Source organism: Ambystoma mexicanum, chromosome 10 (genome assembly GCF_040938575.1).
Source record: "Ambystoma mexicanum isolate Mex_15411 chromosome 10, UKY_AmexF1_1, whole genome shotgun sequence".
Classification (NCBI taxonomy): Eukaryota; Metazoa; Chordata; class Amphibia; order Caudata; family Ambystomatidae; genus Ambystoma; species Ambystoma mexicanum.
Genome location: NC_090932.1, coordinates 849,528,547 through 849,552,254, shown reverse-complemented (window position 1 = coordinate 849,552,254; position 23,708 = coordinate 849,528,547). Strand labels below are relative to the sequence as shown.

Genomic DNA, 23,708 nt, shown 5'->3' with positions numbered 1-23,708 from the left:
CAGAATTTACTGTTAATTGGCTGTTTGTCAGCCAATGACATTGATGTGTGTGGGGTGATGGGTGCGTGTGTCTGGTGATGGTGCGGTGCCACCTACTCACTTCATGTTGGACTGCGAGTGTTCATTGCAAAGAGTCATGGTGTGGTCGGCAGTCCAGAGAGCAACAGGAGAGGGCCCACGTGCAAAGACTTGCCAACTTGAACTCCGGTCTCTGGTAAGCAGAGTAGTGTGCCCGGCCTGCATTCCCCAGGGCTGGGCTCCAGGACCGTCCTTCAGCCCTGCCAGGAATGCAGTTCCTAGTTGTCAAGTGCTGACACGGTTGCAAAATAGGCCGGGTAGGCCCTGCATCGACACTCGAAAGTGCTACATTCCACCTTGCCAACTTGTAGAATAAGGATAATTTTACTGGAGGTGCTCCTCGCCAGTAAGCTTCCTTGTAGGCGCTAGGCCCTTTCTGACCCTGGCTGTTGACATAGGTGGCTCTGGCAAGCCATGTCGACTGTCAAGGAGCTTGGATGCCTGACAATTTAGGCAGATCCAAAATGGAGTCTAGAGTGGGCACTGTATCCACATGCATGTATACCACATTACAGACCGTCTGCATTGGTAGAGGGGATTCTCCAGTTGACCTTTTTGTCCTCACATAGAGGGGTACTGTAAATCAGGGCTGAAGAATTAGGGATGGTTGACTTTCAATAAGAATAATAAATAAATACAAAATAAGAATACAAATATCGATGTCCCTATACATTGGATTTTGACTATCACTGGTCAAAAAGTCAAGTGTTTAAAAAGTTAAAACTGAAGCCATCCAAAAGGATTTCCATGCTGGAATAATACATACCCTGACAGTAGAGTGTCTGAAAGACCTTTCATGTTCAAGGAAGCATTACATTTCATTGGTATGGGGGCACACACTGTGCATGCATGAATTCTAGTTAATATTCCAACAGTATTGTGAGCAGAGTTTGGACAGGGTATTTCAATTAACGTATGAGCAATGCATTGTACTGTTCTGCCCCAGGGAACACGTCAGATATCCTGGCTTGCTTAGGCCATCAGCAGTCCTCCTTATTAAAAACATGCAGAAAAACGTTAATAAAGCTTTTATCACTTTAATTTTAAAGGACCTGCCCCATCGCATAGCAAAGCATGCACAATAGCAGCATAACAACTTTAGGTTCGCATTGAGTCACATTAAGTAGAGCTACCCCTCCTCCCACCCCAAATTATCCATAATTACACAATTGTTTGCATTCTTCTCTGGAACATTTAAAACATTTTGATTCGAATTTGTGAACATGTATTATTTATTTATTTTTTATAACAAAGCCTTTTATTGGGGACAAAGAATCAAGTACAAAGAATTGCAGCCCAGTAATCTCTACCATAGCATCTAACGAGTGATATGAAGGTCTGCGTTATTGCATTGTAAATATGATCGATCAGAACATATTTACTTAAGGAGACACTACAGACATGCGATTCCAGATAGTTGTACATAAAGACACTGTTCTACTTTCTACCGGCCGTAGACACTCATCAGTGTGTTTTCAATCATTGCCCTGTGATGCAGTATTACTTTCCTCATTTTTAGATTAACGCCTTTTGCAATGAGACCATGGAGAAGTGCAAAGAATGAGGACTCATCACCCGAAGGTGGTGTGGCTTGTCAGCGAACAAGGTTGTGAAATTCTACACCATTATGTGTCAGTCTGATGTAAAGCACAGCCCTTAATGAGGAATCTGTCAAAGCCTCAGTTATAACCAATCGTCCCGCCATTACTAATCGTCCGGTTTGATGTTCTTCTGCTTCTGTTGCATTGTCTTGTCTTGTTTTTTGTGCGCCCTGAGGCCCATGGGCGTGTGGCGCTTTACAGGAATTAAAATAAATAACATGTGTGGGGTACATTTGCCAGCCCCAAAAGAAACCCCCCTACAACAAAAAACACATTTCCACATTGCACCCAAAAGCGGTTGTGCTTCATTTCCAACATTGCCACTACAAAGAATGGTTGAATTTGCTTCTTTTATCTAAATCCAGCAGAAACTGACTTCTGCGCAGAATGACATCAACTTTTTCTGTTTTGTCATGCGGAATACTAAAACTGCACACATAACACCCAAGATGGCTTTGATATTTACTCTTGATTTCATTTTCCACAAAGGAAACCCCTCCTGGCATGTTTCATTTCTGCTGAGTAGCAAGAGGTGAGGCAAAAACATTCCCACAGCAGCCGATGTACTGGGAAACCCCTTGAAAGGCAAAGAATTCCGATTTCGAATGAAACACGGCTTGAATTTACTTTTGGAAATAAACTAATGCATGCAAAGTACTTCAAAAGAAGCTCTCTCTCTCTCACTTGCTATGTCAGTTTCAAAGAACCCATTTGCCAAGCATATCCCTGTGTACAGAAACTGACCAGAGCTAAAAGCTTCCAGAAAGTAAATGCATGGAAAACCGGATTTGTGAAATGAATATAAGAAAAAAAATGAATCTGTGTAAATCTACTTTTGTAAAGCAGTGTAATGACATTTTGGAAACTCAATGAGAAATAATAGTGTAAAACGCACAGAAACTGTACATTTGGGAAGAGGGGCTGCAAAGATATATGTAAATTGTGCTCTGTGTTTTTCTTCAACCAAAAATAACTTCAACAGCCTGGCTGAGGCTAAGGCATTTCCTGTCATTCCAGTTTGGCTTAAAGCAAATATTGCACCTCCATTGCGACACGGGGTGTTTGTCAAGGGGGGTGTGAGACGGGTTGGGTGCCTTCTCAAACAGAATCCGAAGTCAATCAAATTAAAAGAGTTTTTATTGTGCATCACATCCTCGCCAGTGGAAAGAGTCCTGGTTTCAGTGTGTGCTGTGTCTTTAAATTCCGCAACACATGCTTCCAGGTAGTTGCACTAAATGACCTTAAAGACATCAAAAAAAGGCATGCAGCCTTTAAGCAATCACGTAGCAAGCTCTTGGTCTAAGCTATCTTGTGTTATATTGGTTCATGTGGCTGCAACAATATGGTGATTAGCACATTGAGGCTGCCCAATGTAATGAATAATATTAACAATTTTGTATCATCTAATATTGCGCCAAATGAAATCAATCACGCTGCTGTTGTATTTAAGTCAATTTATTGTTTACCATAAGTTGATTTGATTCCGAGTTGGTTATTAATCTTTCCTTATGTTTTGCCCTTGTTTAAATCAGTTTATTATTTTCCATATGCTAATTTGATTCTGTGTTGAATGATATTTCGAAATTGTAACTTGACCTTTAATAGTCTCTCTTGATTTGTAGCTTCATATTGACATCAATTATCTTGAAAGTCTCACTTGTTGGTGGTTAAGATGTTACTTCACATCATCACCATTAATTGCAAGTTTTAAGTTCCTTGTTCTTTTTGAGGGTCTCTTTGTAGGTATTTTTGACAAGTGTTTCCCCAAGTGAGTAATTGGTTCTTCAGTAGGGCATGTCAAACGAGTAAAGATTTTTGGAGTTTAGTCCTTAAGGGTAAATACAGAGAGAGATATAGACAATTTTTCTGCAGTACCGCTTGTCGAAATTTATTCCAACAAGATTTCAGTAATTTGGTTTTGTAAGATATTCATTAAAGGTTTCGGGAGGCTGAAATTAGAGATATGGCTTGGTGCAATGAATTGCGATATATTACGCTAAATATTTCAGTTCTGGCTTGCTAGACACCCGAACATTTCAATTGTTGCACTGTGACCTTTAAGTATACCGAATTAGGGATACAACTTTTACTTACTTGTATTGTCTTGCCTTTGTTCTAAAGTATTGGTTATGGATTGCAATATCTCCTCATTTTTCATGAGGGTTGCTTTGGGTGCTGTGTGCCGCCTGTTGCGCTGCTTTACGCGTGGCCACAATTTTTCAATTGCATTGGTGTTGTGTGACCTGTTTGTAAAGACGTCACATTGCATTAATTCCTATGTAAATAATTGCGTGCAAGTTTAAACACTAATAGTGGAGGTACCAAAAACTGATAATCTTACCTGAAATTGTGGCTGCGTCTTAAATGGTAGTTGCTTAAGCTTTACATGAAAGGGGATTCAGCATAATAACCAAGTTGTTCCTTGGTACGAGAACACCTAAGTTGGCAGTTTATTTAGATCGACGTGATGACGCGTAACATGCATGTGCTGCATTATCACGTCATCACGTTCGGCACCACTTTGGATTGGGATTTGCCTTGTTTCTTGAGAGCAAACGCTATTTAAACTGTTATTTGAGTTTTAAAATCTACTTTTATTGAATATTGACCTATTAGGTGCTGAATCTGTATGGACCTCAAAGATTATTTCAAACAGAACCACATTTTATGTGGCTGTCGCAGACACTTAATTTTATTGGTCAAAATGGATTAACGTCCTAATTTCTTTTGCATCTTTCTTTTTGTTCATTGATCCTAAACGAAAAGAAAGATGCAATATTAATTAGGACGTTGATCCATTTTGACTACTGGTTTTACTCTTACCCCACATCCAGACTCTATGGCACCATGAATGTGTAATGGGACCATGGAGTCCCCACCCCCTTTTCTGAGCCACGTGCACAAAAAAAGCATCTCTAGCTGGCAGAAGCGGCAGCTTTCCCAAGCAAGTGCATGATTAGATAACGGATTTCCTGACTTGGCAAGGCAGGAAGAAGGCCAAAGAACAATATGGCTAAAGAAAAGTTAAGGTCTCGTGGTACGGCCATAGTAGGGCACTAGCCACGTTTAGTAGCCATATGTGGTAAACGCAAATGTGCACACTAAACAAATTACAAAAATTGTCAAAATGTATCTGCGACTAACAGTGTGTCCTTAGGCATATGTAAAAGTAACCAGAAATCCCAAGTGCAAACAACTACAGTGATACAAAATTGACAAAGTCAGCAAAATCAGTTCCCGCCTAGGGAACATATAAAGCACTGGGTTGTTAATTCAGCACAAAGCACTTGAATGGCTTGTCATTTTTACACAACTATAGATTCTTGTGAAACGCTCCGTCAATTGGTTATGGACTGTCCATATTTCATTTTATCTAGGACAAGGTATTTTGAAAAAGAATTCTAAAGTTTTAATTCTGAATGTTGTTCTGAATTTGCTTTGGTCCAGACTTCTATGGCGGGAGAACGTTTTGTTGATTATTGCATTGAATCATTTTTTACAGCAACTTTCGGATGAATTAACACGATTTTAAGATTTTTAAGAACATGTGAATGGTATTGTTTTGTGTAAGGTTTAATTTAAAACAAATTCACAATATATATATATATATTTTAAAGTATCCCCATTGCACTGCATTGTAAGATGCTGTGTGCAATGTTAAAAGTCACAGAATTCAACGGGGAAACATAGTTTTTCAGTACTGATAGTCTGAAGGACTGATCAGTTTCCCCATAACGAATGGACAAAAGCCAAGGGAAGTGAATCTGAAGGCTTTACTTGCCAAAACCAAAAAGATTGGGGTCCAGAAGAACTATGGAGGGAAAGTTGCCAAAAGAGAAATCTATCCTAACAATCATCAATAAGTAGTCCTTTCCCTTCTTAACTCATTGTGAAAGTGAGTAAGGGTCCTTTTCAATGTCAGAAAACCCCAGATGTGTGTGTCTGAGTGTGATGAATTGCCATCTGGCAAGTGTGTGAAAGCCCTGGCATTTTAGATTTTTATTAAATATAATATAATTTTGCGGCAATTCCATCTCTGAAAGGTCAATCTTCTGAGCATATTTCCCTTCCATAAACTACATGTCAAAAGCATAGTACTTATCTGTGTCCTGCTGCATCAGTATCCTGATTTGCAGCACCTGCACTACCAGTGGCACACAGCATTTCAATGGCCACAGTTGCCCAGTTGACAGCTGCAGTGACAGTCATTTACGATAAGCACCCTTGTACCAAAACTATAATCATAAATAGCCAGTGATGGTGGCAGGATAAACTGTCATAATAAAGCAATGCCGGAGTTAAGGCATAGTGCATGGCACTACTTATGGTCATTTCAGCCATGTCCAATTTGATTTCACACAAGTGTCAGCTAATGTGAGCCAAGGTGATGTGTATTCTGATCAGATGGGGTGACCCTGTCAAATGACAGTCTGGGAACCTGATTGGCCATGCCTACTCTGTGATCCTTTTGTGGGGGCTGGTAACATCCTCTGCCAGGGACAGCCACACAGCAGCCAGCTTCCCTGCGCCCAGGCACACCCATTCAAAGGGAGTAGCCTCATACCTGGGTGCTCCATATCTAAATGCCTTTAATTCTATTGAGAAGGAAAGGGGGCAGAGTTAGTGCAGCAAGAGGGTGATCTGTAAATGTTTTGGAAATGTCTGCCATATTGTTTCTCTTCGCTTCTATTTCTCTTTCCTGTCCCCTCCACTTTCTGTAGCACAAAGCACTTTGGGTGTGATGTCAGAAGGGCAAAGTTCACACATGTCAAGAGCATGGATTGGCCCCTAAAGCAGGCTAGCTTTAGTTCAATAAACTGGACTTTTACCTTTAAAAGAAGAGGTCTCACACCACGCTTTGAATCATTCTTTGGACTCCAATCCTGAAAGAAGATTTTGTTGGACTCTGCTGGGCGAGCAGTCCTTTCGGGAGCCCTTCAGTTGTGAGGTGAAGGCAGGCGTTCCAAGGCAAAGTCAAACTCTGTCCCCTAAGCAGCCCAAGGGACCATTGAGAGTGACCTCTGCTGCTGGGCCAAGACTGCATCTTTTCCCCACCACCCTGTTGCCTGGGACCATGCTGTGTTTCAGGACCCCTGAAAGAGTGTGCCAGCCTCCCCTGTGTTTGGGAGCCTGAGAGAAAGAATAACCTTGACTCTTGAGACCCTGTAATGGGTCTTACAGCACCTCAAAACCAGGACAGGTGGGATTCCTTTTTCTTTTTAACATCGGCCCGCTGTGAGCCGTGACTCGAGCATGTTCGACACTGAGCCAACTATCAGGACCCTCTGATGCTGCCTTTGGTGTTCATTGTTCTTTGAACTGCTGCTTGCCTGTTCAACCCTGTTGACTGCCTCCCCATCCCAGCTGAAGCTTGCTGTTGCGTTGGCTCAAACCAACAAAGTATCACTGACTTGCATTGATTGAGTCTCCATCCAAAGCACCACCATGCCTGTAAGTCTATCAACCCAACCCAGTATCCACTGAACAGCGAACTCCGAGCCTCCACATAAAATCGGCTTGCCTGTGCATCCCGGTACCAGCGAACCGGCGTCAAACTTCGACCGCTGACCGAACCGGGTGAAAACCCGATTTGCACAGCACGATTAGATGATTCGAGAGCTCAGCCACTTTCCGATCGAACCCAACTAGACGCCCACTTGCCACTGGACCACTGCAACCCTGCACCATTGAATGGTAAAGAATCTGCAATCGATGCCGAGAAGTCTGGTTCAATACCATCAACCCACGAAGACCTTCATAAAGGTATTATTAACTGGTATGTGTCCGCTGGTCCATCTTTCTACAGAGATGGGTTTTTACAGTTTTTTATAGTTAATTATTATTTTACATGGAGTGTTTGATTAAAGTATAAAATTTTATAGACCCTTGATTGGACATTCCTTTATTTTGGACTGTTAAACTTCACTGTCTGTGTTGTTACAAAACCACATTCACACCACTCCTAAGAGTAAGGTCTTCCCTCTGCCCAAACATGTGTCTAGGGGTGCTGATAGTACTCTCGTTCAGAGGAGATTTGCCTAGCATTTCGGTGCTGGACTGCCTTTGTGGGTGGGAAAAAGAATGATATGCAAATGGATAGTTCTCCTCTGCGAATGGTGCAGTGAGCTAAAACGTGGTTGTAGACCCTCCTGAGTGGAAGAAATTCCATAGGACAGGGTATTTGACCCATGTTCGTTCTTAGTAGAGGGTTTCCCATACTTCCTTGCAACTTCATAATACTTGGGGTTTCACACAAACTAACACAGGGTAATCCAGACGTGGACCCCTTGCTCACTGCATTTAGAGAGGCTCAGCTTCACCTCACTGATGCGGCCCGACTAGGCCGAAACATGTCTGGGGTTGCTGATGGTACTGTTGTTCAGAGGAGATTTGCCTAGCATTTCGGTACTGAACTGCCCTTGTGGGTGGGACTGATTGATATGCAAATGGATATTCTCCTCTGTGAAGGGTGCAGTCAGCTAAAACCTGGTTGAAGACCCTCCTGAGTGGAAGAAATTCCATAGAACAAGGTATTTGACCCATGTTCATTCTCAATAGAGGGGCTCCCACACTCCTTCATATTTTTCACACATTGCTCTATAAGTAAAATCGACTCCAAGTCTCACTCTCTGACTGGGCACCATTCACTCACTACCTCTCCTTACCCTTCTTCCGAAAGTTACTCATAATATCCCTAAAATTCCCTAAATATCCTAGGCCTGCATCCAGCAAGGTCATCCTGCCTCTCTGAAAGCTGCCTGAAGCTGGGTGTGTTCTTCTGCCACATGTCCCCCTTTAATCCAGACATATTCACACTTTTGGCCGAAGTTCATTAATGACGAATCACCCAATATTTGGGTGACCGGGTTCATATGGGAAGGTTTGTCCAGGCCTAACAGAGATACCTAATGACTTGCACAGGATAACCCAATGGCCTGGTCAAATGCCAAACACAGAATGTGAACACAGACCACCAAGTTGAGAGCAGAACGACTTTACCACTAGAACACATTTCCTTTCTGTATACCTGTATCTTGAAATTGCATTTCGGCAGATAGATATTGTAATAATTACAATTCTTTGGCACTGCATTTAGTACAGTTATTTGATCTGGGGGGGGGGTTGTTTGGCAGCTAAAATGCACAAGCTGTAACAAGCAGTTTTAGGACTAGAGATAGAGAACCAGCGCAATGCTGCACAATTTTGACCAGTTTAAAGTTGTGTGAAGTATGCACTGGTAGTATTAAAATGAGGGTGCTACTATATTACATGGCCTGTGGTAGCGGCCATGTAGTTATGGTTATGTTGCTAAACCCATAGGAAGAGCATATTTTGAGCGGCTTATAACTTCACTCCCCCTGGACGAATCCTCGCCAAATTTTGCAGAAAAAGTATATGGCCCACTCTTAATTTTCGTGAGGTTTGGTCGAGGGGGGCAAAGTTATAGGGGGGGTCCCAACATTTCGTTTTTTCGCATAGACTGAATGGAGAAAAAATTTCTGTCACGCCTACAGCCCAAACCGCTGGACGGATATTCACCATATTTGCGGCAGGAGCAGCAGCTTGGTCCCGAAAGCGTGCTTTTGTAAATTTGGTGAAAATCTGTCCAGTAGTTTTTTGTTTTATTTAAACGACCAAAAACTAGGTCTAAAAAAATTAGTGATATCCATGTCCGTTCCGTGGACACACTTCCCTGTTCGCTCCGCGGAGAGTACACCGATTGGCTAATGAGCTTGTGTCATGTCCGCGGACATGTGACGTGTTCGCTGATTGGTTGGAGTGAAGCATGAGGTGCATCAGGTTTTTGGAAAAGCCTGCCATATTGGATTCGCGGACAGCGGCCGGTGTCCGCGGATATCGCGGTAAAAACATAAAAAAACACAACATTGCACTTGTAAAACGTATAAAATAATCTTTGGGGAAGTGAGCGGTGATGAGGATGGGATGGAATATGGCTGCAAGAAGCAAACAAATGGGTGTTTTTTGCCGCGAAAGTCTGCACACAGTTCAGATGTTCATGAACAGTCCTGTGAAGTTTGCGGTCACCTCTGCATAACAGGGTTGGTGAAAAGCAGTTCTTGGATGGTTTATAACTTTGGCACTACTTAATGAAACTGCAATTACATTCCTGACCTGATCCCGAATGTGTTTGCAAAGTTTGGTGGGATTCTGTGAAGAGGGGGCAAAATTAGACGGGGGGTCTCAAAATAATGTAAAGGCTTATAAATGAGGTGCCATTTGACAAATCTGCACTTAATTTGGCAAACTGATCATACAAATAGATATAAATGTTTTCGCAAAGTTTGGTGGGAATTTGTCAAAAGGGGGCAAAATTAGAGGGGGGTCCCAAAATAATGCAAAGGCTTATAAATGAGGTGCCATTTGACAAATCTACACAAAAGTTTGCAAAAAGATTATTGATCTAGATATACATGTTTTTGTAAAGTCTGAATGGATTTTGTCAAGTGGGGGCTAGGTTATATGACGATTGTATGTGCATACATTTGGCACTTTTGAAAAAATAAAGTATGGGCGGATTTCCAGCAATCTTGTGTAAGGAGCATTGAGAAGGACCTGAATCATGGTTTTGCCAATGTGCCTGTGTTTTATTTTTTGACAAGTGTCATAATGTAGGTACAAAAAATAGTGATCTACCTTTGGTGACTGAGGTAGCCTGTGGCCAAGGGCAGTGGGCAGATTTTGTGGGTCATGGAATAAGGTCATGATCCGGACAATCTGGCTACTGGCCATGACCATGAGGAACAAAACATGGGGTTAAAGAGGCCATGCCCACCTGGGACTGGCTTTGTGGTAAAGTTATTCAAAATTGGGATATATTTGAAAAGGAAGAAAAATTTGCTTGTGGTAATATGGTCATAGAGTTCTCTTTTTACCTTTTGCAGGCTGCCATGGAAAGAGAAGAAGGGACCTGTATGGAACCCCGCCTTCCCTTTCCATGGTGGCCCTCTTGGAAAAGGATTTTCCTTTCTACACGGGGACGCTGCAGCGTCCCGGTGTAGGAAGAAAAATCCTTTTTTTTTAGCACCCCGGATTCCCGCTTTGGGGACCTAGGGTGCTAAAGGCCTTCATTCCCCGTTACAGGGGCTTGAAAGGGGGGATAATGGTCCAGAGACCTCGTTACCCACCCTCGCTTCTCTTGGGCTGATAACTTGGGCTGCCGGGCCGGTATCCACCGTTCCAGTCTCAGGAACGGAGGATGAACACCACAATTTCCCATTAGCAAATCACAAAATGCAAATGGTAATGTTGGAAAATCTTATTGAGTCTATGTACTTTACTGAGAAATATAAAGTAGATGGAGTCTATACGTTTTTTTTGTTCTATTTTTTTAACTGTGAAAAGTGGTTCCTAAAGGAACATTTCTTTTGTTGTTTTTGGATGTATTTTCTTTTTGGCAGGAGATCTAAGAAGGAAAGGTGGGGAGAGAAATGAGGGAAGAAGCAGCAAACACTAATATGGAGGGGTAGGTGGACAGGGGAAAAAGTTGCACATGTTTCATTTCTAAGGTAGGGGGCAGTGTTGTTTCTCATGCTCCTTGATTACAGCAGTGGTGGTGGCTCTTGGGGAGGTGGGATGGCATTAGCTGATGTCATTTTAAGATAAATAGCAGTTTTGCTAAAAGTATGTACTGTGTACTAGATTGTTAATGGATAATGAGTAGGAATAGGTGTTGGAGCTGTGCAATGGAAATTTTGAAGTTGAAAGTTCCTAGATCAGTATAAAATGCAGTTCCGAACTGCCCGCGAAGCAAAGATCTTATTGTGAAGTGCCGACGGGTTCTCAGACACGTCATGCCGCGAGCCAGTGTATGGTCATGTGGAACTGTCCGGAAGGTCCCCAATGAAGTCAGATGTTCGTAGACATCTACAGATGCAAAACTAGTTGAAATAGTTACAAAAAGTGTATAGAAGTGTTAAAAATGATTCCAGAAGGTGGGAAATGGCACAGTTTTAGGGTGACACTTTGTAAATTGGACACAAATATTGCTATATTGGGTAAGTATGATATTAGTAAGTTGTAGGAAAATAGCATGCACTGATAAAAACCCATAAAATTCACTGAAAAAACTTTGTTAAAAGGGACATTATGGTTACAAGTAAAACCGAAAACCCCCAGAAATTCGCCAGTTATGGTAAGATAAGCAACCATAACTCGTGCCACCACCGTGCACTGCTAAGACTAACACCCAGGACATCAAAGATGACATCACAAATGTCATTGATGACATCACATATCTGGGCCACTTGTTTTTGTCACCAACATATATAGGCAAGGTGGTTTTGTTCACTAACAGTCAGAATATTAAAATTGAAAAAGGTGATTTATATCTAGACGTTAACCTTGTCATATGTTCTTTAAGTACTTTCCTTAGGGTTTGGTCTCAGCTCATGGTGCACATACATGGTGAAATGAGCAGGCCTCAAACACAAAGTTCATTTGTGGTTAATTCAGTAATGGTCAATTAGTTTGATACACATTCCCATATAATTACCACCAAACGCGTAATGAGGCTCAATGTCACAAGCCCATGTCTAGCAGTGCTTCCTGTGGAAGCCTGCAAAACATCTGCACGTGCTTCATGCTGAACCTATTAAAAGGTAGATCTTCTCCTGGGAAAATATGCAGACTGATTAACTGAGAGGTAGTAGCAGCAAGTCATGTAGCCCATTCAAAACCACATCTGTCAGTGGCAGCAGTCACCTTCTTTTATGGCTGTGTGATTTTAACAGGCAGTCATGCAAACACGTTTGGGTCGTCGTACATCTGGTCATGGAAGGTCACGGTTCCCGATGGATTCTTCGTGGATGGCCATGGCTTTCATCAAGGTGAAGACGGCCCCGCTTTGCACTGCGGATCCTTCCTCTTGAGACAGGATTTTCAACGGTATCCTGTGTGTGGCATTCTAAGCATGTACAGAGGCCCGTCCTCCACACCCAGTTAAGTTCTAAGTAGAGAATCGCTGCACAGTTCTGCCAGCCTATATACATTTTCCCAATCCAGCTGCGCACTTTCCACCACAAGGTGGGTTGAGCTCACAAAAACGGGTACATGTATCTGTCAATGAAAAATGCCATAGCTCAAAGCACCACTCAATTTGATGTTGTGGTGCTACCACGAGTCTCAATCGGAAGTGGACATGGTTCCTGTCGGCTAGCCTCGAGTACAAGCAGGAATGCGGTACTGAAACTTTGCCACGGTGGAAGGCAACAGCATAAAGCCCGCAAAGATTGGAGACTTTTTCTGTGCCTTCTGCATTTGTCCCCGATATCCTCACGAGAAGATCACATTATAAATTGACAGTGTGATTTTTGCATTGCCAAAGAAGGCTGAGGGAAATCAGAATTTTAAAAGTTTATTAGAAACGAGATCGCAATTTATTACCAGCAACATTATTGTGACTTTCTGACATAAAGCAAATGAAATATAAATCCTGTTAGGCTCACATTTTGAACAAAATAGGCTTCTCTCTCCCACAGGTAATCATGTTTTGCAGGTGGAATATTTAAAGGGCATAATTAAATGTATCCATTCAAATGTAACAAGGTCAAGACAATTCTAAAATGTCCACTTACACTGCTGGTGCCATAGAAAGCAATTACCAGCATCCTTGACACCTAAAATGTACCTGTAATTCCAATTTTCATTTGTAATAGCTTTGTGCTTCAGGAGTTAGAAACATTGCCTACCGGCTCTTAAAGCATGCAGAGAAAATGAAAGTGTCAATGGAATGATGGAGAAGCAGAGGGGTACAACCTGTCTGGGAATTAAGGGGGGTCGAATTATACCTGGTCTTGAAAGTGTGTACTGCTCTTTATCAATCTGGGATCATGACTTATTAAACATAAGATGTCTGTTTCAGGATGAGCATTTTTTAGGAAGACAATTCCAAGGAGGAATTTGAGTGCATGGTTTAATAATTTGCAACGCAATCTTCTATATTCATAATAGGTTGGACATTTGGCTCTGCAACTTGCTATTTATCTCAATTCAATTCCTACATCCCAGGCACAGCCGTCATTTCTCTTGCAACAAAATCCTTACGTTGCCATCTTTGAAAATAGCCAGGCCAGCCACGCCTACTGCAGCATGTCGCACTGCTTTCAACATTTAAGGAAAACACATTTAGAAAGGTTGGTAACCCTTACACATATTCATCGTTTGGGCCAAATTATTTAAAAGATGCTTTCTAAAAGCGCTGTTGTGCCCAACTTGTTTGGAATACCTGCAGTATGACAGATGCAATACTTGAATGTGGATGGTCTGCAGAGTATCGCTGTTGCCAGGGTGAATATTCCCAGTGCTGGCTATGCACGAGGCTAAACTACATCCAAGTAGGGATTCACAGTCTATATATTCCCCTCCATGTGGGAGGGAGGGACCTTGGGAGGGAGGAAGAAGAGCTCACACACCCTCCACTCCTTCCGCTCCCGGGTGAAGTCACACTCTATAGGGTGCCTGCGATAAGCCCAATGAAGGCAGTATCATCAGCAACACCACTCACCTTAGTCAAATCGTAACACTGTCATTTCTTGGTAGAAACGCCTACATCACTATTGACTGCGAGGGTATTTCTGCTTCAGGCCAGTGGGGGCAGTATTATGTGCATTGCCCTTTAAGATTAGCTGATTGCTTAGCACCATTTAAGATGCGCATAGGAAAGAAGAGAAATTGAGGCTGCGAAGCAGGCTCTCTTCATGAGCCCTGTATTGTCACCATCCAGAGCAGTGGCGTTGAACTGCCCCGCAGTGTCTCGGTGAAAGAGACCGTCCGAGAGCTGGTTTTCCAAGGCATCAAGCCATGATTTGATATGCTCTCTATATAGGCCATGTAGGCGCAAATATTAGCCCTCTGTCTTATCGCTTGATCACCCAGTACTACGTCTATCCGGTTGAACATTGTGGCTATGGGGTATGCTATCATGATGTTTGTGCCGTCAGCATTTAATTTACAAGTTAGATTCAGCAAGGTGTCGTTCAAATCCAGATACATGTCGGTCGACCCCAATACAAAGAATTCTATGGTGAATAGCAGCGATAGCGCTCCCAGAGGCGACCCCGCCATGAAATAACTTTTCTTGATGCTGGTTTGGGTCAGTGGTATGCTGAACAGATCAAGGTCCGATATCACATACTCCCCAAAAGGAACCATGTGAGAAGGCCATTGTTCTTTAGAAGATATCATTGCCGTCGTGTGTTTTAGGGCTAACACGCTCCTTCTTAGTTTGATGCCTGTGTCGGGCCGTTGAGCTTCTTTTCTTGATGTGTTTCAGAAGGCCACGTAGATGTGATGTGGCTCTCTTCCTCTTAACACTCTCACAAGGTCTATAAATTAAGTCTGATCCGTTCTGCACTTCCTTTTTCTGTTTGAAGAGACAATTATCAACTGCTGTTGTCACACTCCCCAAGACGTCTTTTGCAATATTGGTTGCAGCTGTATTCATGTGTTGTTTAGCTAATTCGAAACCATGGCAAAGGAAGGGCAGTGCGCATCTAAAGAGACTTCTAATGATACCGCCAAGCCCCGCTCCATACATTATAGGACTCCCTCTAAAGTATGGCTGATCGCTGTAGCCTGACTGAGTTCTATAATATTTCATATAGGGTGTGGGGTCCATATAGCTCTTCACCACAGCCCTTTTAACATTATCTTATTAGTCTTTGAGACGCAGCTGTCGGAAGTGCAACCGCAGCCAGATTTGTCCATATTTAAATTATACAAACTGCCCTTGATCGTCTCGAATTTGAATGTCGATGGTGTTGAAATGGTTTTTACACACAGGGATGTAATCGGGTTTGCTGTATTGAATGTTCACAATATCATTATTGTTACCTCTGATCTCCACGATCCTAAGTAATGGTGCATAGCTGTTCCTCACCCTTTCATACTCCACTATATTGCTGTAAATCAGTAAACTGAACAGCCTCCCCGTTAATATCAACTCAACTATTCTCCCAGGGATCTCTACTTCCAAAGTGTTGCATAGTTCCCAGGGTGTTATGCAGTCTCCCCATTGTTCAAAACCTGACAGATGTGTGCAACCCCTGGAGAATAACGTTCCTCTGGTGCGGCTCTAGATGTAATACCTTGTCACCCTACTCTTTTATGGTTGATATGCTTTTGTTGATGACTGACAAGATCCTGTATATTTGGGTAGCACCCCTCGGCGAACCATCCCGATGAAGCCCAAGAGGGTTAATTCATTTTATTATAAATGTGGAATTCCTGCTGCCTAAAGTATCCAACAAACTGACCTATTGAACTTCTTTGAGTGCCACAGTCCACTGTCCTCCCAAATTTAAAGGTTGGGCCAGCTTCACAGTGAAGTTGGATATTTTGTTCTCTGGGAATGTATCAGCTGAGGCATTGCTGGGAGCATAAAGTAAACAGGTGTAGATGTCATGACTTCCCTGCTATACAGCCATGGCCTCTAGAGTGCTGACATCCACCCAACAGTTGAATTGCACAGGCCACCTCTGCCATTTCACTAGATATTGCTTCCTAGCGCCTCGTCCTTTACTAGATATGACTTTTCCAATTCTATAAACTCTGTGTTGGTATTTGCTGACTTTTTGGATCTCCTCAATTTAGAAAACACCTTGAACAGCTTCCCATGGGTAATCGATTAGTCAGTATATATAAAGACCTTCCCGGAGAGCCACTATTACTATAATAAAGATCTCATCACTGTAGTTCTACTTGAGTTTCGAGATCCGCATATAATGACTTATTTTAAGGGGAGTTTGTGTCTCCTTTTCAAAAAGACTTTTGGCATACTGGTTGTTCCAGACATCCAAGAAATTCCGGGGCGTTACAGCTACCGGGATAGTTTTGATAGATCTATGATGTGTGTTGGTATAGACATTTATAAATGTGATTAACACATATACATATCTACTGGTGCTTTGAGCTGTGAGGAAATGCAAGATCTATGTTTTAAAAGTTTGCATACCAAATAACAATAGAGGCTTTAACTTGAGGGTGCGTAATCAAATGGTGCACCCTGTGCTGTTTTAGAAGGATCTGTAGCAGTTCATTTAGAAACTCGTTACCGGCGTCTGTAGTTTAGTGATTACTCGTCCACTCTTAAATATGAGTTTTACAGCCGTTGTTACACTTGGTCCCGTCTTCTCTTTTAAAGCCTCATCATAGGTGTATTTTGATAGGACATCAATCATAGTTAGAATATATCAGACGACATCATGGTCTCCCTGGAACTAACTCATAACCATAAGATCAGACTGCCATCATTGATCAAGATCAGATACCACAATCATTCATCATTTAAAAGGTTTTCAGTCTGGCTTGTGTAGCGCATAGGACTCCTGATCCGAAAGCCGCATCTTGACAGCACTCCTTTGCATATTCTCACCATCAGTTCTCAGTTTACGATACAAGCCCTTAACACCTCCATAACTACCAACACACCCTTCATCGTAATATATATTGGACACCTTTACGCAGGACATGCTCACCCCATGGCCGTTGAACATAAAGACACAACTGAATTTTACAAACAGATTTTTATTGATATTTACAACAGTGGATTTGTTTTAAGATTTATACTATTAGATGTTTATTCACATTGAATATCTGGGGTTGTCTGCTGCTGTACAGTTATTAATTGGGATATAAATTCTGCAGTATGCTCAATTACTCCATACACACTTTGCTGTCCACTGCATTGATAAGCAAACATACACAGTATAGCAGTGGCTGATAGGGAGCTTTATGAATTTCTATCAACCAGCAACATCCTTTAGCTGCTAGGAAATTATGTTTTATGTTGTACAACCAACAGCTTTGATGAAAGTTCCACAGGTAGCCTTAAATCGTCGAAACCCCCTTTGTAGTGATTTTGTCAGTACATGTCTATTGCAGGGTGGCATCTGTTGGAACAAATGTTCGAAATACATAGAACATCGTTACATTCCCATATGTATGCCCGCTGTGGTGTTTGTGGATAACGCAACATCCTTGACGATATATTAGACCTAGATGCTCTTTAAGTAAAGCCAACATTAATTGCTGTACACATTCACTGGCGAGTTCCACATTAAATTGGCAGCTTTTCAAAAGGTGTTCATTTTTTTATTTCCTGCAGATAGGTGTAAATACATGTAAACTATCTACAAGTTCAATCTTCATTGGTCAGTTTACGGGGCACTATGCACATTTCTCTGTTGTAATGGCTTAAATATACTTCACCCCCTCCCCCCCACTTGTGAACCGTTTTCTCAATTATACTTCTAATACACAGCAAACGCTCACATCTAAAAATGCTTCATTTTCAAGCGGGCATTATATGCCACTTGTATAGCCCATAATGTTTTAGACATGCATTTTTCCATCCCTTTTCAAACCCTTAGCTGGGTTGACAGCTGTGTTAGACGCATTATTTTTACAACACGTTTAGGCTATTTCCAAACATCCATGAGCTTCCTGCTGTAGATCATCAATGTTATGCCCGGTCCACCATTTGTGAAAGTGTTGTTTTTGAACACATTTTCACCAGTATGGCTGTGAAGCCCTGAATGGCTAGTATATCAGCCCAGGTCACAACTGTTGTGACTGCATCGTCTTTAACACTATCCGTTTCCATTATCGAGATACATAGCCTATACAGTCTATTATTGAGATTCCCTCGGTTTTCTTTTTTATTTGAGCAAAAACACAGTAAAGATTGACAGTGTCTGCTACAGCTTGGCTCTCCTCATTGTTTTCCTTTTTTAATCAGACAAAAACAGAAATGCATGGTTTTAACTCCAGGTTAGCTGTCACACCCCTAAGGTAAAAACGTTTGTGCCAACCAGTCGGCATATTTATAAAGCAAAGTCCAATATCAATACTCCATGTCCTTCTGTTTTCCCTAAATATTCACGGGGCCGGGGTCACTCTCTCCCACCTCAACACAATAATTCTTCATGATCATGGACTCATATCTGTCGTCTTCAGACTCCATTTTACCATGTTGCATATCTAAACATGATAGCATGGGCTCTGCGACAATGGGCTGCTCCAGAACCACAGTGTCAGCACTGGCAGCCATTTTCAAAGTAGCTATATCTTCGGCTGCACTCATCTGAGTGTTTTGTATTACATCTCCAACAGACCGCCCCACGATAGGAGGCAGCTAACTTCCCACAGAAAGTGTAAACATGTTCTCACTGAGCTACTGATATTCATGGTCTGCTATCAAAGCCTGTGAATCCTCCATTACATCAAGACTGTTGTATCTTTTCCTAAAACAATAAGGTAAATAACTATCATCAGGAATGCTGGGGCTGCCGGGGGCTGTTTTCTCCTTGTCGTAACTGCAGCTGTTCATAATTCATAATAATACATAATTCACTGTTACCCTGAAAACGGAGAGGGCAGGAACGCTTCTCCCACCAGCACCTCTGACGCTGCATTCGCGCTGCAGGAGTAGCTGATCTCAGAATCGCCCGACCCACATGTGCACATCCTTTCACAGAGGTCCTTTCTTGCATGACGTGAGCACCCTGATTCTAGACGCCCCCCTCCTGCTAGTATCACTGTTCTATGTTCCTCGTAACACTTGCAATAAGTGTGCAAACTCTAACTGAGGGTTCTTGGAGCTGTTCGACGCCCCTGCTGATTTTTAAATGGCTGTTCGGAGCCATAACAAGGCTGTTTATTGCCTTGCCTAGCAAAGCGTGCAGATTAGAAGTGATGCAATTCCACCGGCTGGCAGAAGCCGGCTAAGGCACTTCTGATGAAGGCCCGCTGGTAAAGGCCCTGTTGTGCACCTGTTTGCATACTGGTGCGCTGGCAATACCCCTATGAGCCCATTATTAGGTAAGCCACATTCTTTGAACCACACTCCGTGCCTCGCCCACCACCCCGTTCTGGTTAGCTATTAGAAACTGTCTCCACATTGCAAAATGTACACGGTCCAATCTACGATCGAACTACCATCCTTCTTGGATCACCCTCCCTTGTGCTGATTTTCCAATCACTCCACTCTGAAATTGTCTGCTGCATACCTGTTAAGGTGAATGCTGCCCAGATTTAACTCAAACCTTGCCTACTGTTACAAATTGACTCTGCCTATCTTTGTTTTTATCTAATTGCCATATACGCCGTCTCTGTTTGACTGCCCTTCATTTGTGTCTTTTTATGCGCCTTTTGCGAATCTTGCCTGCCGACCTTGTTGGTAATTTCACTGCTTGTCATTTGTTGCCGCTTACGCCGATGAAACACAAATTACGGCCATCATTGATGAGTGGATTGCCGTCTTTACATGTTTTCATTCTGTCGCCCATGCCGCTGAAACACAAATTGCCGCCCTCCGCTCTGAAATTGCCTGTTGCATACCAGTTGAGATGAATGCTGCCCAGATTGAACTCAAACCTTGGCCACTATTTTATAAATTGATCCCACCTATCTTTGCTTTTATCTAATTGTCATATACGTGGTCTCTTTTTGACTGCCGTTCATGTGTGACTTTAAGCACCTTTTGCAAAGTTTGCCTGCCGACCTTCTTGGTAATTTCACTGCAGTACATTTGTTGCCGCCCACTCCGCTGAAACACAAATTGCAAATTGCTGCCAATATTGTTGAGTTTGTTGGCCGCCTTTATATGTTGCTATATTGCCGCCCACTCCTCCGAAACACAAATTGCTGCCAAGATTGTTGAGTTGGACTGACATTGTCGTATGTATTCATATTGCTGCTTACATTGTTTGTGTTTGAACTGCCTCCCTTGAGATTTAAAATTAGGCATCTTTGTACTTCCCTTATCTGAATTTATATGCCGTCTGTATTGGCGCCTTGCCCACAGGCCAAGTTCATATCACACTATGTTCTTGCATTACCTATTATGTTGCACACTTCTGCTTCACCACACGTCAATTTCATTGGAGAGGTCACCCTCTAACTTCATCACCCCATTCCACCCAAACTTCACGGCGAAATTGTTGCTCACTATGTCGTGCTCACCACGCACCACCAGCTTTAATCTGCCACTGCCAGCGAGCATGTGCCCTTCCACCTTCCTGCCCTCATACCCTCAGCATACTATCAGCACCAAGCCCATTGACACTAAGTCACCTCCTAACCCATACCTGAACTCCCCTGCCTTATGCTTTTACAGCCAAACCTACCCCTAATCAACCATGCGCTCTACATCTCACGAACCTTAGACTAGGCTCCAGATTTTCTCCCATAGCTCACCATTCACGCCTTGCTACTACTGCGAAATCGCCCATGGCTCATGACAAGCTCACAAAATGCCCGCAGTTTGGGAGGGGTATTTTTGAGGCCTATAAAGTCTCTTTGAATCTCAACAATAGTAACTACCACGGCCAAAGGCACCTTGATTAAAGGTGCCCTTGTCAATGCCAGGTCCCTCCTTGCTCACACGTTGGATATTACAGATTTCATTGTAGCCCAAGAACTAGATTTCCTAGCCATTACAGAGACCTGGTTACACGCAGCAGCTGGACCTATACTCTCCTTGGCCATCCCTAATGGTTATTCCATCAGTAAAAAATTCTAACCAATCCAAAGGCGGAGACGTTGCCTTCATAGTCAAAAGTTCCCTTGGTCTTAGACTCTTCCCTAATCAGCAGATTCCCTCAGCAGAGTTACTGTCTGTCAAACTGCCTATTTCACTTAACCAAACCACCACTCTGCACCTTATCTATAGGCCTCCAGGACATGTCTCAGCCTTTGCAGATGACATCACATCCCTCCTAGCAGCTAACACCAAGCCCAATTCTCAAATTATCTTACTAGGGGATTTCAATCTTGGTTTCCAAGATCCCAATGACCAGAAAGCTCTGGACATTGCCAGTACACTAACCAGTGGCGGTTGGTAGTTTGAAAGCTGGTGGGGTGTAATTTTTCTAGGGCGAATTTGGGAGCGTGCATGCGCAGCACTTGAGCCCACACCACACAAAAGGGTGTGGGGGGGTGCTCCCCCCACAAACATTTTGAAAAATAGCCTCCAAAATGTGCAATTTACTGTCCAAACCCACTGAAATATGACATAAAAAGCATTAGGTTTTACATACTAATGGTGGTACATAAGTGTGCAAGTGTGGTGTATTTTACAGCAGCCTGTATTAAAAATGGCTGGTACTATGATGTATGCATAACGTTTAGAGTACAATTAATAAACCATCAGCAGTGCACAAATGTTTTGGCCCAGTGCTTTATTGACTGCACATAACAATAAAACCACTGTCACTTTCCAAAATCTCGAGTTGCTCAGACTGCCCCCATGCCTGTCACTAAGGGGCTCTGTGGGGTCCCATGCCACACCACCACCTCTTTCTGTTCCAAGGTTATGTGCCTAATGTTAAGGGAGAAACTTGGGTATGAGCAGGGGGTGGGGATGGCACCAGGGCCTTTCAACATTTTTCAATTGAAAAGGGCCTCAAGGCCCAGCAACTACCACCATGTGCCAGTCATTAGTCGTATAACATGGCAATAGATAATTTTCTACAATTTTTTCATTCTGGGCCATTCAATATGCGTGTTGCAAGGCTCGCATTACAAAATTCATTTGCTACAGCACTTCAGGCTGTCACTTGGACAGGCCGATAGGGCATTAGGCCCATGGCTCAAACAAAAACACAAAATGTTGGTATGTGCCAGTTTTTTGGGTCAAAGTGGGTCACTTTGTAGGCCAATGTGAGCTAGGTTGATGTTACTTCACCACACAGCTATTAGTTTTGACCAGAGTTGCTGAATAAATATTCTTTAAAATGCACAATTTGCACCACATTTTATCAAACAAAGGCCCTTTTGGGTAATATTCAAACAGTGTCATAAAAGGAATAAAATGCCATTTGCAACTGTGGTGGGCAACTTTTTCAATGGTGCCCGAGACAATTGTATGGCCCAGTTGTGTGCAGACGCCTCTCACAGTAAAAGGGCCTCTGGGAATACAGCACAGACAACGCTGCATTTAAGACCAAATGCCTTCTATTGCGTTTATATTTTCGGTGAACATTTGTATTGTTTTTAACTTAGAAACAACATGAATGTTCACTGAAAAGATAAACGCAAGACTCGAGAAGGCATTTGTCACATCACACAAGTGCTAGTCTCGCACTTGGGTGAGAGCTCAGCCCACCACCACCACCACCACCACAGAGCCTCAATGCAGTCACAGGGGCCTAACCGGCCTGTCGACCAGTGCAGTCCAACAACGTTTCCCCAGGGGCCCAGTGCAGGGCTCCAGGACTGTCCTGGAGCCAGGGGCATTGCTAGGGGAGGGTGGGGGTGGGCTGAGGGGGCTATAGCCCTGGATCTTTTGGCTGTAGCCCCGGATAGAAGCTCAGGAGCTACAGCCAAAAGGCTTACTAGCCCCGAGTCCTGATAGCCTGAACATTAGCATAGCCCCGGATCTTTTCCAGACCTAGCAACTCCTCTGCCTGGAGCACTGCCCTGGCCCCGAGGAAAGGCCTGCTGCCTGGCCTGGCTGCCGCTTCAGTGCATGTAGGCACGCACCCACTGTTGATGAAATAGTTAGATGACTTTTTATTCAGTTAAGTAACTTAATTTAAAGGTTGAAAGTTAAGTTACTTAACTGAACCAAATCATCCATTTCATCAACAGTAGACGTCACACACCGACTTGTTCATTTTAGATCCAGTCAACGTTAGTTTAAGAACTGGCCTCGTTATATAGAAAACGTCCTATTTTGGCATGCTGCACTATTAATAAGACTCCTTAATATCCCAATGTGCTGGTGGCTTGTGCTGACCCTCTGCATGAATTACTCACAAGGTTGTTCTTAATCATTTGTTCTAATGTGGCGTTACTTTAGCGCTGTGTGACTAGCTATAATAGTATTAGGAACCTCACTGCGGTGCTTAATGTGAGGAATCAAAGCATGCCGCTTACCAACCTTGTATGGATTATCAGACAGCATACTGTAAATATCTAGACAGTACCATGATAGAGGACATCAGCAGCCACATCGACATCCCCACTGCCACCCCCCCCTCCTAAAGGTTGTGTCAGTACTTCATTTTC

The 23,708-nt window shown here is 42.9% G+C and overlaps 1 protein-coding gene across 6 annotated transcripts in view; it reads right to left on the bottom strand.

Annotated features, from left to right (window-relative positions):
* The window catches only part of LOC138491794 (multiple epidermal growth factor-like domains protein 6), a 1,495,213-nt gene that overhangs the window by 786,602 nt on the left and 684,903 nt on the right, over positions 1-23,708 (bottom strand). The gene's annotated exons all lie outside the window — the stretch shown is intronic.